The 16802-nt window shown below is 41.2% G+C and overlaps 1 protein-coding gene across 5 annotated transcripts in view; it reads right to left on the reverse strand.

The window, feature by feature from the left end:
* TRAPPC9 (trafficking protein particle complex subunit 9) overlaps positions 1-16802 on the reverse strand; it is a 486097-nt gene that overhangs the window by 11493 nt on the left and 457802 nt on the right. The window lies entirely within an intron of this gene.

Below are 16802 nucleotides of genomic sequence, written 5' to 3' on the forward strand. Positions count from 1 at the left end.
AGCTTGTTCACTCTCTGCGCTTTAATTCATTCTGGGATTTCTATTTTTAACTTTCTACTTTTCTTTCCCTTACTGGGATAGCAGAAAATACAAAGCCTCTAAATTGGTTACTGCTGGGACAATGACAGCTGGAGTAATGTGTCCACTAACCTTGCCCATTTGCTTATATAGAACCAAAATGTTTCATTACCAACACACTATGAAATTGCTGGTCCAATTCCCTGCTCTGAAAGGATTCCCAGTTGTGCAGTATTACTGTATTTTTCAGATGAGGGTTATCTCCGACGCACTATTAATACAGGAACATTTCTATTTCACTATGGGTTCATGTTCAGAGATAAGAGAAAGCCCTGGGCACATGTAAGAAAGCATCCTCTGTGTGAATACCTATCCCCACCATCTCATACACCCATGAGGCATTTCAATCACTCCAGCTCCTCCTCAGTTGCTTGCCTTATGACGTACAGCATATTATTCCTCTGCCAACAGCATCGGGCTTACATTAGTAATATCCCCTCTTCAAGAGAAGACACTATGCTTCAGGAGCTCTCACAGAAAAAAAAAAAAAATACACCGAAGTGATTTTTTTTTGACTTATTTTTGTTTTGTTGCCTTAGACAAAAAACCACTACAAAATGATGCATGGCATGATGTCCTTTAGCCTGGCAAACTGAACAAGCAGTTTGTGTCAAGAACAAGTTCAGAAAGGGACATTTTTTCCAGAGGTCAGGTCAGCAAAGCTGAGCTACCCAGATGAAAACCCCTCCTTGACCAAAGCTGCCCAAATGCAGCAGCAAGTCCCAGATACAAGAGGCTTGGCAGAGCGAGCACAAAGAAACCCTGCAGTGCTCAGGCTGCAGCTACACAAAACCAGTGCTGGTGTCCCGGTTGGAACAGTCCCCGTGCCAAACTGCCCTTTCCAAAGGAAATGCCCAGTTTTTGACGACGAGAGCACTGGTGAGGCCACAGCTGGAGTGTTGTGTCCAGTTGTGGGCTCGTCGGTACAAGAGAGACGAGGACACAGTGAAGAGAGTCCAGTGAAGGGCCATGAAGAGGATTAAGCAACTGGAGCATCTCTCCTGTGAGGAGAGGCTGAGAGAGCCGGGGCTGTTCAGCATAAAGAAGGCTCAGGGGGATCTTATCAATGTCTGTAAATACCCAAAGGGAGGCAGCCATGAGGACAGAGCCAGGTTCTTTTCAGTGGTGCCCAGTCCTAGGATCAGAGGCAACAGGCACAAACTGAAACATGGGACGTGCCCTCTCAACATCAAGAAACACTTTTTTAGTGTGGGGGCGACCGGAGACTGGCACAGGTTGGCCAGGGAGGTTGTGGAGTCTCCATCCTTGGAGATGCTCAAAAGCCATCTGGACACGGCCCTGGGCAACCAGCTCTAGGTGGTCCCGTTTGAACAGTGGGTTGGAACAGATGATGTCCAGAGGTGCCTTCCAACCTCAACCATTCTGTGAGTCTGTGATTCTGTGAAAAGAAGTGATACTCACCATTGCATTTTAGGAAAGAGCTAGAAAACCTGTTTGGAATTGGTTTTCTTTGCAATAGCACACTCTAATGTTTTGGGCTCTCCTGCCCAACATGATCAAATTGCTTCTTGCAAGATTGCCCTAGGACCATGGAGGAGAAGTGGAGGTTATAGCAGCATTCCTTTGTCTGGGATTAACTGACTTGAATTTTTCAAAACGCAAAAACGTGTGCGTGTGCTTGTATGTGTGTGTATAATGTTTACGCTTCACTGCCACAGAAGTGAAGCTTCCCTCAAAAGAAATGCATTTATATAAATTCATGACTTTATAGCAGTTCATGTTTTCAAGTTTCTCCCTGCAAGGTGCTTTCATTTAAAAAAGAAAATTTAAATAAATGCCTTTTTTTTTTTTCCTGGTTCCTCCAGCCAGCAGGTCTTAGAGCTGTGAGAACACTTGGATCCCCAGACCAGCATGAACCTTTGGAAATACTCAGGGAGTTAAGTGGATGAATCTTCATTTTCAAGCTGCTCATCAACTTTCCTTTTAGCTTTAAAATTCAATGCTCTGCAGTAGGAATTGTAAATGAATCCTTTGCCCTCTGTCTCCACCTTTGTATCTAATAATAGCTCAGAGCATCGCTTCCCAATATCTCCATGCGAAAATAGAAAATCCAAAAAAAAGAGAGGCAATTAAGCTTGGCTCAAGCAGATTAATTTTCTTTCATATTCCTAAAAAAAAAAAAAAAGAAATTAATTTAAGGTTGTGTGTGCACATGTGCTTGTGTACACATTAAGAGATTATTTCCTTTCTCCCAGCACACCCTTAACTCCTGAAGTACTGAAGCCAGGGATCTCAATGAGATGTCAGATGAGAAAACACACATGGCTGGCGTGCAAAATACTATGGAAAGGAGTGTTTAAAAACAATCCCCTCTCATCAGAGAGAACAGCTTGGTTTGACAGGCAGTTTTACTCCCTTCCTGACACAGAAAACATCTCACGGACCATACGGATTTGCTTTAATATTTTCATCCATGAGCAGAGGAAAAGACGTGTACAGGGTCCCATTTCTGCAGATTCAGCTCACTCACACAGATGGCATATAAAAGCTGAGACTGCTCACACCACTGCTGCGAGAGTGAATCATTACTGGCTTCAGCACACAGGAGCTCTCGATCAGAATACACAGTCGCTCAGAAGAAAGTCGTGGCCGTATCTCCATCTTCCAAAGATTCAGACATGAGATAAACAGTACTTCAGAAAATTAGAAGTTTAATGCAAACAGCACCTTTACGTAAAAAACATGGAAGCATAAACTCTGGCTGTCAGGGGAAAAAGACCCACAAACACATAGCAATCTCATTCCAATTAAAAAGTTAAATCCTTTTAAAAGTACTTTAATAAGCCAACAGAATGCTGCTTTTTCCCCCTCCCTCTCTTTTCCCTTTCCTGCTGATTTACCTACACACGTCCCCTACGGGAAGCATCCTTGGGTGCCAACATTAACCCACAATCCTTGACAGTCACAAAAGAAAGGAAAGGCACAGTCTCCACCACGTACCAACGAAGAGGCACGGGACCACTCTTGGTTTGTCTCTAGGACCTTCTCTAAGTGATTATTGTACCAAGGGGGAAAATGTTGCCCAACACATTTTGGAAGGCAGAGGATTAGGATGATATAAACCACTAAGAAAGGTGATTGGAAAGCCTTGCTTTTTCACTGATGGCCTTTAGCCAAGCGTTTTAGGATCTCTGCAAATTCATCTTCGAGTTGGAAAAACTGCTTCACGGCCTAGCTGATAGGTGATGCTCACTGACACACAAAAAAATACATCGGATTAATAGACTGGACTTTTTATAGTGTCTTTCAGGATCTCAGAACTCCCAAGAAGGAAGAATGAATGTTACTAACAGGAACACGACCACTATTCTACAAGAAAAACATCATTTACCATCACCTGCCAGGTGCACGTCACCCAAAGGACCAGCTTGGAAATGAATACCAAACATTATTAACATTTTGTGTTATTTATTATGTTCATATTAAGAGACAGTAAGTCATTCTTGCTACTTCGTCAAGTTTCCATGTGAGCACACACAACTCATTGGCCCACCTGTACATTAAGAGTCCTGAGTTGTGGCTAATTACATTTCCACACTCAACTCCCCGTTTGCCACTGTGAAAGTTTAATTTTGGAAAGCTGTATACATGTTTAATCTCAGTGGAAACGCATCTTCCAGGATTGTTTACTCTCCTCACTCAAGTTAGGGTTGATTTTAAAACACAGGCTGCAGAGGAAGGCAGGGTGTTTGTGCTCATCTTTACAGTGGGAGGTGGAGAAATTTCCATTGAATATTTGCTTTTAAATTTGACGTTGAATGCCCAGCTGATGCAGACGCGTTGGCCCCTGCCGTTTGCTGCAGCTGGGAACCTGGCTCAAGACAAACACCTCGAAGTGCCGTGACTTCGTGCAAAACAAGTAGGTCAACAAAATTCAAGGCAAGTGATGCCCAAATGAGTAAATGCATCCCACAAAAGAGGTAAAAGAGATCTCCACGCCCAGCAAAGCAAGCCTTGCTCGGCTCTACTGTGGTAGGGGAATTTCAGTCAATCAACCATTTTTTATGCTGTTAGAGCTGTTCCAAAACAGTAGTTTCACTCATCTCATCTGTGAACTGGGAGAGGAGCCTGAGGAGTGGAGCAGCAACACTGATGTCTCTAGATAATGTCCATCATGTGCTTTGATGGAGAAAAGCCAAAGACCAAGAGCCCAAGCCAGAGCTGCTGCAGTGAAAATCTTGCAGAATGATTCAGTTTTCCTGTGTTCACCAAATCTAAAGTGCTGATTAAAATGGCTGCCCAGACCAGCTTTACTTTTAATTGCCCTAAAAGAGCAAGGAAAGGACCAGTCATGCTGTCTGGAACAACCTCAGAGGTTTTGTTTGGTTTGGTTTAGTTCTTTTTTTTTTTTTCCCCCTGCCCTCTTCTGCAAGAATCGTTGTTCAGGATTTTGCAAGGAACCTAACAATGCATTTTTTTTTTTTTTAACAAATCTGTCCATTTCTGAGCTTACACATTATGCAGATGGATGAAAGATCAGAATGGATTAAAAAAAACCAAACAAACCTGCACTACAGGCAGACTCTGTATACAGAGCAAGCTGGTCCTGTCTACCTCCAAATGAGCAAGTTCCCTCTCCCTCCTCTCATGCTGCATTTCAGGCCAGCAACAGTTTTATCAGCCTGTTATTTGGGGTTCATTCAGCTGTTCAGAGGAGCTGGCAGATAATATGTGGCATCCTGTTAAAACAACAGGTTCCTTGATTTTTTTTATGTATCCCTTCCAATACATGAACCTAAACACTGTTTCTGTTTCCCCTCTTCCCACTTGTTCTCCTTCATGTAGACCAGTTCCTTTTCATTTTCCAAACCATTCATGCAAATTATTTACACATAGAGATATAGCGTTGGTTACATTTGTTCGTCCATTATGAGGTCCTGCACTATTTTCACAGCTGAATACACCCATACGAAAGATATTTCTATGAATATAAAAACTGTGTTCCCTGTCACTCTCATCATGAAAATGCTGAATGGTTATTTAATAGCACAAGAGCCTCGTAGCTATTTGCATAAAATCTTCTGTATGTGGTTTGGATCTGCTGCTCCTCACACCAAACCTGAACATCTTAACTCGGAATAACATCCTCGTGTTCATCCATCGTTATACTGACAAAATACTGAGCCAAGTCCATCCCCTGCATAATTTAATTGCAGTCAATAGTAACAGAGCACAGAGGTATACAGATATTTGTATTGTAATGTGTTCAAATTACATGAATATTTCACCTTGTCAACCCCTGCTAGTCCTGTCCTGGAAAGTGCCCTTATACTCAGAGCCTGCTGATTCAAAACCCTGATGGACCTGAAGAGTTCAGCTCCTCTTTGGGTCAAGGCCCTTGGACAGGGATGAATAAAAAATACAGAAAAAGACATGAACGAACTAGTGCCGCTTCCTGCAAGTACCAACAACCCAGAGACCTTCTGCTAACATAGGGGCACGGACCTGAAAACAAGGGAAGTTGGCAGAGGACAGGATGACTGAACATGAATACAGGCTGGTGAAAGAGGCAATTGCTTTCAGAAGACCTCTGAGCTGCCTGATTCCTGGCAGGCTTCCCATTCCCAAATATTTTACAATTGAATTAAGGACACTTCATCCGCTCCAAAAGCAATTAAAAAGAAAAACACATTTAAAATATAGTTCTAGCAACAATAAGCAATTAGTCTTCAATAATTGTCTGTGTCTTCCTATTTAATCACTCTTTTGCAGTGGCCAGTATGCTGATGACAGATCCCGACTGGTCCGATTATCGCTCTTGCCAAATTGTTTCGAGTTTCTGTCTGTGCTTAACTCTGTGATGACAATGGACTGAAGATGCTGCAGCATCCCCAGAGGACTCGCTTGCAAAAGGATTTCTCAACCTTGTTCATTTGGATCGAGCAAACTTTCTTCCTCCAAATCAGTATAATGTTTATGTCCAATTTCGATCTCCAAATCTATCCTTGGCAGACACCTGATCAGCATTCAGTTTCAGTTCTACTTGATCTTGTCTATAAACATTTAGACGTAGTACAATCTTCTTCAATTAACTCTAAGTACCAGGGTCACACTAGCTGAAAAGAGAAGTACGAACGTGACTAGTGCTCTGAGGTTTGACTGCTTCCAGCTTTTACTCGCGATCTTAAAACAGCAAACTTGAATGCACGTTAACTACAGATTTATTTAATAAATGAGTTGTCCAGTATAACTTTTCTGGTTTTGGTGGGAGTTATTTTATTTTGCACATGCCTTCTACGATAAACATTTCTCCTACCATGCGAAATTGCTGGCACGTGGCTGGTACCTGCGTGTCTCATTTCTCCTCTGGCAGCCCGGATAACCTGTCATTTGGTGATTTGCCTAACTTGGTATCAAAGTGAAAATCACTTCAGAGTTTGTACTGCTTGTGTCCAGTCCCAATCTAAATGCTCAAAGGCAGATCCCCAAAATTTTTAAGTTCTCAAAGCTATGTGTTTCCCAGTGAGCCTGAGCTCCTTATGAGTTATTTTAAAATATTCCATGGCATAGACCCAGCTTGCTTAAATAGTCTCATTTCTGAATGTGGGACAACCCCTTTTTATCTATTTATCACAAGCAGGTTCGCAGAAGGCTTCTTTTGATTATCTGCTACACAGCCAGAAGGTCAGGCTGGAATCCACTGTATGCATATGTTTTGAAATGCCACTATTACAGGATTTGCACATTATTTGAGGTTATTAAAAACTTTTGTTTCTACAGCTTGTTTGTGGCAGGACTACTTTCAGTGCATTCCTATCCTCTGTTGTGGAAAAAAAAAAAAGGAAAGAAAAAAAGGAAAAAAAAAAAAAGCCCTATATTACATTTGAACAAAACCAACCCATACTAGGATATATCATATAACACTATTTTTTGTATAGTGGCAGCTTTGTGCAAAACCGCTGCAGGTCATGAAAAACGTGGCTTAACCTACAGCTTACTGAAAGAAAATCAACTTATTCCTCACTGGATGCATAATGAGACTTGAAATTTTCTCCTTCTTTCTGTGATGCTGCAATGATGGATGTGAGACAAATCTTTCTCTCCGCAGAGGAGATTTTTAAAGGTCTTATGCAACCTTTGTGAAAGTTTCTGACTTGTGGCTGAAAAGTTAATGGTAAAAAAAGAGTCTGTAGCTCTCATGTGCTGGTTTGGGAGTCTGTCTGATCTCAAAGCAGGTTTAGTCCAGAGACTAAGTAGACTGGAGACCTCCAGGGAGTGTTATATGCTCCAGAAATCAGTGATAAGGATGGCGATTGTGGCACATTCCCAATGGAGATAGTAGTGAACCAGCACATGATCACAGAAGTGATGCCTAATTCACAGCGGAGACACAAATCTAGGCTCCTGTCCTCAATTCTGTGCACGCAAAATCAAATATGTGGATTTCACCACACAATCTACTTACCTAAACTCTCCGTGAGTACGGCAATATGGAAGTGTAAACTTTTTTCCTGGATTTTCTGTTTCAAATGGAAACAGTATTTTCCCCATTCAACAGACACATAGTGGTGCTCTGGACTCTTACATAGATAAGGAATCGCACCTAACAGGTAGCTATTTTTAAAACTCCTAGTTAAATTAATCCTCTGCTTAGTATAATTGGCATATTTGAGGAGTATTTGGCGCTCCTGTATGATGAGATATGTGATGTACTGTCTGAAGCAGAAAGAACTCAAATGTAGATGAGAAGAGAGCTGAGACATCAGGTTATCTCCACATGCACATGTATAGAGACATGGGGGCAGGATGCTTTAAGAAAGCAAAAAAGTAAAGAAAAATTACAGGTACATGACCCATTTTCCATGCTTGTCTTAAAAAAAGAACTGCGAAATATTGCACGAGATGTCCAGGCCATAATAATTTTTGTATCCTTGTAGAGCGGCCAAAGCCTGGTACAAGATAATATATAACCTTCTATTAACAGGCAGGTAGATGATTTACCACGTTTCAGCAACTGTGCAAACATGGGCACTAGGACACTGAGCATCACGGGTCTCCTTTAGCTCAACCATGATTGAAGTGCAATGAGCTGAGCTAAATGAGAGATATTAAACAACTCCAGGTACAAACGCTGTATCGCAGCACCTTATGTACAGGGAAGGTGTGACATGTGGTTACCAGATTACACGTGGCTAATGTCTACAGACCAGAGTTGCTCAAAAGCAGAGATGTACATTAAAATTGACAGATTCTTAATGAAGGTTCTTTGCATTTCAGTCACAGTATATTTCAGTCTAATGACTCTAAGTTGTTTTACCTACCAGTGGACTGAGTTAAATTTGTACTATTTTCTGTATGTATGGTTAGTCCATTTTGCCACTTCTGCGTTAAGACATGAGATAGTAATCTAGGTAGATGTGACTAGGAAACTATCAAGCCCTAGTATGGTGCTATGACTTCTTAATTCTGATTGTAACCTCTTCTACATCATGGCCTGTCTCAAAATCCCGTTTGAGTCCACAAAAGAAGGTTTATGTAGACGGAAGCTTTCAGTCATTCTCTGTGACACAAATCCATATTCTTCCTTGTTAGATAGCATATGAACACACAAATAACAACCAAACTTACTGTGATCAAGAAATCTTTAAGCCTAGAGTCATGAATCCAAACAACTTTGGCCTCTCGGACCTTTTAGTTAATAATTTATTATTAATACTTGCTAAAACTGAACATGCTCAAAACCTAGCTCCTGAATTTTTCATGAAGTCCTTTCCTTTCCATAACTGTCTTAATTTCAGAAATAAAATCAGACACCTTTCTGCCAGTCTTGGCTTTCTCTTTGACTTGATCTCCTCTCATGACTCACACCTCCAGTCTGTGATTAAATCCTGATGCCACTTTCTACAAAGCTTCTCCAAATTTGACCTTTTTGCTCTGCCTACATTGCCAAACCCTTGTCTAATATCTAATTGGATAAGAAGCCTTAACAATTAAAGTCTCTCCATCTCCACTTTTGACACCTCCAGATTAATGCCTTTCTAACCTACTGAAGACCTTGCTTCAAAGACCTTCCTGTAGGTCTATGACCTGGTTATGTCTACATGGCACCCTGCACAGACATCATTCACAGCTTGTCTACTTTCTAGCTGTAGCTGTAGAGCTCAGCCTGGGCTAAATCCCCACAGACTGACACAACTTTTCCCATGCAAACTGAAGCCTGTTGCTCAGGTCACACAATAATACTCACAGAAACCTGCTATCTGATTGCTACAGAGGTGGCAAGCTGTGGTCATTGCTACCCGACGGCTACAACATCGTCGCAAAACTACTTCCCTCCTATTAGACTGTGTTACCCTATTTTCCCTATTCTACTTCCCTGCTAATAATTTTCCTCCATGTAACATATATACTTCTATAGCATATATATAAAATACATATATATACATATACACACTCATATGTATATATAATACCAGACAATAAGCTCTTAGGGACAACAATTACTTGTGTTCCTAAGAGCTTAGCAGAAGAATTTGTGTAGCACCTAGAACTACGCAGACCTGTTTTCTTGAGATGCCCATCCAGCACTGCTAGAGAAACAGACACAATAGAAGAAATCACCTTAAATAAAATAAATTTTTAAAATAATAATAATAATTATATATATACACACTTATCAAATTTCAAGGCTATTTGGTGAGGTAAGGAAGTGAGCACTGTACCGGTTTTCCAAATGGGGACACTGAGACATTTTGGGAAGGAGGTAACCTGTGAAGAGCAGTCAGGAGTTTTTCCTGAGCAGAAATGAATGCCTTAGCTACTCAGTAGAATTGAGAGGGGAAGGTGACTCCCAGAAGACAGAGAACAACATTTTAATTGTAAGCTTTCGAAATCCCTATGCTGGCTCATCGAGGCACCAACTCCTTACACTAAACCGAACGTAAAACCTGAGGATTTCTAGGACATGCAGGAAGGGAGAGAGAGGCTAAAAGGAAACTCAACCATAAGAAAAATTAAATAGAAATAAAAATAATGCTATTTAAAGGAGAACTCTTTGACAAGAGAGTTAAAGTAAGCACTCAGAAACCCTTCCTTCCCCATCATTACATTTTGAAGGAACAGAGAACTCAGTAGAATGGTGAAGTTCAGAGAGGACGAAAAATTCAAGTTTAAACAAAATTCCAAATTAAATATTGGAGGGGAGAGAAGAGGAGAGAAGAAAGAAACACCTAGTTCAGCTAGAGAAAGTAAAAAATTAAATCCTTTCCATACCCAGGGCTGCGAGCCATGCCTTGGGCTTCACCTGTCAAGAGGTGCAAAGCATTCCTGCAAACCCTTCTCCTTCTAATTGGCCATTCGGGTGGCAAAACCCTTCCTTGCTCAAAACCTGCAACAGTGCTCCAGCCCGCCGAGCCGCTGGAAACACGAGCAATGAGCAGGTGTCAAATTCTGTCCTTTTATCTTCGGCTTTTAAAAGACAGAAACAATTATGTGCAAATCAGCGTAGTGCGGCAGCTGATTAGGTCTCTTTTCTAAGAATTATTTGCACAAGGCTCTGTGCGCAGACTGGCCAGAGCTATCAGCTCATCTACAGAAACAGTATTGTGTCTGCCCTGCCTTCCAGAGACCCACAGACGCATAAGCAGAGAAATTATTAACTCCTCACCCTCCACGGCAGGCAAAGCAACACTGCATTGTCTGACAGGCTCTCACAGGTCCAATCTTTTAATGGTTTATATATTTTGAGATTACCTGTGTATGTTTGATACACATCACTGGACTGCCTAAGAAATGAAGAGAGGTTGTAATGCATCGGAAGTTGACAAAGTTGACAAAATTGAAGCTACGAGTCCTCAAAATTCAATGTACAGAAAGACTTGATGTCTTCCTTAGTTATACCTCTGAAATCATGCATCATTTTGTGGATTTACATGTGAAGCGATACTGACTGCACCTTGTTTCTTCCTACAAAACACAAACAAAAAATCCTCCTGAACCCCATCACCTCTATACCTACAGGGATCAGATTTTTAGCTTTATAAAAATCCATTGATTTGCATTGCCTGGGGATCTGTCAAAAAGTATTTCATGCAGTTTTTATTTGGTGGTACAGGAAAACTAAGTTGGTTTTTTTTAATCAAAAAAAAAAAAAGGCGAAGCAAAGAGAAAAATAGCTTTTGCTGTTTTGAGCTGATGTAAGAAATGAAGGTACACATTTCATACGAAAAAGCGCCTTTCCTTGCAGTCTTAATACAAAGACTGAGGGTGCATGTCAAGGGGTCCTGGTAGCAACCTCAGTCCCAGAAGCGGTTCTTCCAAAGCAATAGCTTTGGGAGGGCAGTATTTAAAAAATTTGGCACGTGATGCCCTTTACATCATTCACAGAATCATCAAATCATTTTTGGTGGAAAAGACCTTTAAGATCACCGAGTCCAAACGTTAACCTAACACTGCCAAGTCCACCTCTAAACCGTGTCCCTAAGAACCTCATTTACGTGTCTTTCAAACCCCTCCAGGGATGGTGACTCCACCACTGCCCTGGGCAGCCTGTTCCAATGCCCAACAGCCCTTTCCATGAAGAAAACTTTTCCTAATATCCAATCTAAACATAACCTGGAGTAACTTAAAACCATTTCCACTTTGTCACTGCCCTGGCACTGCTGGCCACACTATTCCTGACACCAGCCAGGATGCTGGTGGCCTCTTGGCCACCTGGGCACACACTGGCTCATGTTCAGCCGCTGTCACCAACACCCCCAGGTCCTTTTCCCCCAGGCCCTTTCCAGCCACTCTTCCCCAGCCTGTAGCGCTGCCTGGGGTTGTTGCTTCTGTTTGGATGAGTACCGGCTCCAAACCGTGGATATGGGACATGCTCCTTAACACTGATGTATCACCCTTACATCCAAATCCAGAGAGGTTTTGTGTGTATCCACATTATGTAAAACGAGAGAGGAGAGAGGATCATTGTGTCCTGATCCTTTCTAAACTCCTAAAGAAGTAAAAGTTTTCAGTCCAAGGGAATTTTTTTCCTGAAGTTTTCAGGTCTCTAGCAAGAGTTTGGGCTATGTTTTTCCATAAATATTTTTGAAGTAAGAGAGTGAAGAAAAGCTTATGAGCTGGTTGGAAAGTGTATAAAGCAAACAGTGGCATATAATCGAAACTGTTCCCAAGAGCATTTGCGATTTCAGCAAGCACAGGGCATTAGGACTTAACCACTCTATTATGGGGTTTGTCTTTTCCAGCATTAGTTTGTGAAAAAGTCTATATTTTATGCACTTGCAATCCAAACAAAAGAACAAATTAAAAGAACTAAGCACACAAACCATGCTGGGCAAAAGAGTGTCACAGCCAAATGCTGCCAGTAATCTATATTCACATTGTATTACATGAACTGACCCAGAATTAACTATGGCTGCCCTCTTCTGGAAAACTCTCTAAAACAAATGAAGTTCTCTCTCATCCATTTCCATTAATGGCATTAGCATGCTTAGTGGCAAGACCACAGGAGAACATGACAACTGGATGAACAGCTACAGGGAAGCAGTAACAAGCAACAATAGAATTTAACTATTTTTCCATAAAGTTCTTGAAGAGATCTTAGAGTCCCTCTTGTAAACTAGGGAGTACAATTGAGCTCACTAGGAGAATACAAACTGTGGCTCCTGGCTTCAAGTTTCAGAATGGATGTCAGATGTCAGGATGGGAGTAAGAAGAAAACAACTTGCAGTCACCTCCTAGAAGATCTTCACATTCAGAGACTTGACCATGAGCTTTAGGACTAAAGTTCAGTTGTGAATCTTGGTTCCCTTTTGGTTCACTTGTCAAGCATGTGCAACATGAGCCCATGTGCTCTAAGAGGGGACTCCAAGAGAGGACAGCAGGGAGGAGATGACAGCCACTTGCACTACATGCATGGGGACAAGGAAAGCGCATCCAGCCTGACCTGGCGTAGGTGATTCAAATAAAAGATGCTTTCAAGGAAGGAGAAAGGTGCATCGAATCTTCATAGATGTTAGTAGGAGTCAACAAAATGCTCTGACCCACATTGTCAGACACTATTTCTGGAATACCGTATCGGTGCAGGTGGCTTCAGCCTCCAGTCCATAGCTATATAATCACACATTAATATACCATTCATGGGCCTCTTCTCTGAAGAGATTTCTCGCTTGAGCTCGCTCAATAAGAATCTCTTAAAATCCTTTATTGAGAAATGACAGGCATCACAAGATGGTAATTTGGGAAGATCACTGGCCAAATCCCAGTTATTATTTCTGCTATTAAGGTATCATTGATATTCCTGAGACACATCTAGTGGTAAAAGCACATAGAGTAGAAGTGAAATGAGATTTCATGAGATTTAGATACCGAATTGGTCAATAGAGTATCCCTGATCAAAACAAACGAATCAAAAATCAGAGGTGAAAAATTATTCGCCTTCATAAGAGGTGTGACTTTGAAAGGGTTCTAAAAGTAGCATCAGTCTTAAACATCTATCAGAGTAGGATAATCCATTAAAGTGAAGCATCTCATTCAAAAACATAAAAAAGCATTCAAAGTCTATAAAGTTAAGTTTGAGCATTTTAGAAACTCAGTAGTACATATCTGCAGATGTAGAACATCGCTATCTTTTCTTCTGTGTTTTCTTCTCTCTCCATATTGTTCCTGACCATTTCTTAATGTCCCTTGCATTTGCCTCTGACAGCAACCACAGTGTGAAAACAGGCAAAATCTCCATCCTTAAACAATCACTTTGTCACGTAATGACCAGTGAAATCTCCATGTATGCAAAGAGCCCTTTCAGATGCCACATTCAATTTGCCTCAATGAAGAGCAGCTGTAATAGAAAGCAGATGTTCCACAAGGAGTTTGCCAATGGTTGAAGTGATGTGGAGATGTTGAGCACACTAAACTCCAAACATTCGACCTTTCAATATAAAGGGAACTCACTCCTTGTCTTTGTTTGATTGATCTTTGTTACTATAAAATGCAATAAATTTAACATTATTCTCAGGTTTCTTACACAAGTACAGAAGCAACAAACCCATGAAACACTGAAAAATTATAGAAAAATAGTGGAGAATTGTCTTTGATGGGAAAAGTCAATTCCAGTTGTCTTTACTGATCTGAACCATAAAAAACCAAACCGTAGCATCCATCTTTTTGTTTTCCCACTTTTATTTGTAGCTAGGCTCCATTCTTGACACAGGTGGTAGAGAAGCCAATGAGGAGAGGTGTGTGGCTGGACCTTGTATTAACAAAGAAAGAAGGACTGGTTGGGAATGTGAAGGATGTGGCAGCTGTGGCTGCAGTGACCATGAGATTGAGATGGTGGAGTTCAGGACCTGCATGGAGGAAACAGAGAAGTGAGCAGGATTACAAACCTGGACTTCAAGAGAGCTAACGTTGGCTTCTTCAAGGTCCTGCTTGGAGGAATCCCATGCATTAGGGCTCTAGAATGTAGGGGGCTCCAAGAGAACTGGTTAATATTCAAGCATTGCTTCTTCCAAGCTCAAGATCAGTGCATGCACATGTGCAGGACACCAAGCAAAGGGAGCAGGAGGCCTACATGGATGAGCAAGGAGCTTCTGACAAAACTCAAATGGAAGACAGAAGTTTATGGAATGTGGAAAAAGGGTCAGACCGCTTGGGAGGAATATAGGAATGTTGTTAACATATGTAGGGATGCAGTGAGGAAAGCTAAGGTCCACTTGGAATTAAATCTGGCAAGGGATGTCAAGGACATCAAGACGGGCTTCTTCAAGTACATCAGTAGCAAAAGGCAGACTAGGGAAAATGTGGCCCTGCTGCTGAATGAGGTGGGTGCCCTGGTGATGGAGCATACAGAGAAGGTGAAGTTACTGAATGCCTTCTTTGCTTCTGTCTTTGTTGCTAAGGCTGAAGAGAAGACTGGGAGGGGATCTTATCAATGCTTATAAATATCTCCAGGGTGAGTGTCAAGAAGATGGGGCCAGACTCTTTTCACTGGTGCCCAGTGACAGGATAAGGGGCAATGGGCAGAGACTGAAACATGGTACGTTCCACCTGAATATGAGGGGAAACTTCTTTATTTGAGGTGCCAGAGCCCTGGAACAGGCTGCCCAGAGAGGCTGTGGAGTCTCCTTCTCTGGAGACATTCAAACCCACCTGGACACATTCCTGTGCGATCTGCTCTGGTGAACCTGCTTTAGCAGGTGGGTTGGACTGGATGATCTCCAGAGGTCCCTTCCAACCCCAACCAGTCTGGGATTCTGTGTGATTCTGTGATTTACATTCTGGAGCGTGGCAGCCTCAAGTAAAAAGTGCTTTCTAAGAGCAAAGGTCCATTTCCTCTGACACTTTTTTTTGAGATCTGATTTAAATTAATATAACGATCTTCTCTCTAAAAAGCAGGATAAAAAACTAATAAAACTGTTAATTACTTGAAAATTGGGCAAGCTTGACCTACTCTTATTTAAGTATTTGTCTAAGAAAAAAAAGCCAGTACCTGTCACAGTGTGCCAACACTTCTTGAAGGGGGCCACTAGCTGGAATCGAATATTGTCCCATATCAAAGGACAACTATCAGTAAAGACCAACAGGAGATCTACTGGCACTTAGAAGTTTTATTTATTTTTAACATCTCAAAGCCATTCAGCAGAAAGGACTGCTGTCTTTAGCATCCCAAAGCAACTCATTAAACAAGTGAGTTAATCAAGTATACTCTGCTAAAGAGAAACCATGATTTAAGGAGTTCAGAAAAGTGAGAATGAGGAAAAAAATTGACAGAGCTGTCAACCTCTTTCCAACCTAGGAACATGCCTGTGGTTCATAAAATGTGAGCTGTACTTTGGTTAATAAAATAAAAGCTGTAGTTATGTCTTCTGTGAGTAAACAGTAATTAACCTGATCAAAAATCCATGGAGATACTTTCTGATAGAGATCTATTGGGATAATTTCTAATATTTTTTTTTCCTGCCTACATTTTGATGGTCTAGAAAGGAAGGGTCTTCCAGCTCTCTGACACATAACTGCAATTAATATACATCACCTGTGCACTCTTGCTGTGTGGCTTGGGCATTTAGGCCTCCTGCATTTATTTTAAATTTGGTATTAGGACCTTGCTGAACTCATGACATGCATAATTATCCATGTATACAGCCATTAGGCTTAAAGAGAAATATATGTAGTCACTCACGCCAGCTATCAGGCTCATAGTTAAGATAGCTAATTGATTAACTATTATTTGCCAGTAGCGATCTATATGTACAGGTACATCATATACCTTTTACCATGTCAGCTTCCTTTTGCCCATTGACCCACCCATTTGAAAGTCACCGTAGCATTTCAAATCTTGGGCCTTTTTATATATGTCTTGTCTGTCCACAGTTCACTAAGTACAGAACTTTCTTCAAATTACGTCTCTCCAGAAGGATTCGATCCTTCACCAGTAACGGCTTTTCTGTGCCTAAAAGTACGAGGTCTAGTTATATCTGGAATATTTCTATTTGACACTGAGATGGAAAAAAGGCTACGTTTACTCAGTCAGCTTTTCCCCTGCAAAGGCAGTATTTCATGCACATATTTTTCTCATGCATTGTGAATCCATGAAATCACAATAAGCCCAACAATATACCTAAACATTTGACAGAAATCATGGCAAAATCACTTTGTTTTCTTGCAGCCCACTGAAATATTTTCACAAATCTTTGCTCTGTGATCTGATTCACCTGTTAATAACACTTGAGCAACAATTTACCTTACCTGGACCTATCATTCTATCAAAA

Source organism: Caloenas nicobarica, chromosome 2, assembly GCF_036013445.1.
Source record: "Caloenas nicobarica isolate bCalNic1 chromosome 2, bCalNic1.hap1, whole genome shotgun sequence".
Lineage (NCBI taxonomy): Eukaryota > Metazoa > Chordata > Aves > Columbiformes > Columbidae > Caloenas > Caloenas nicobarica.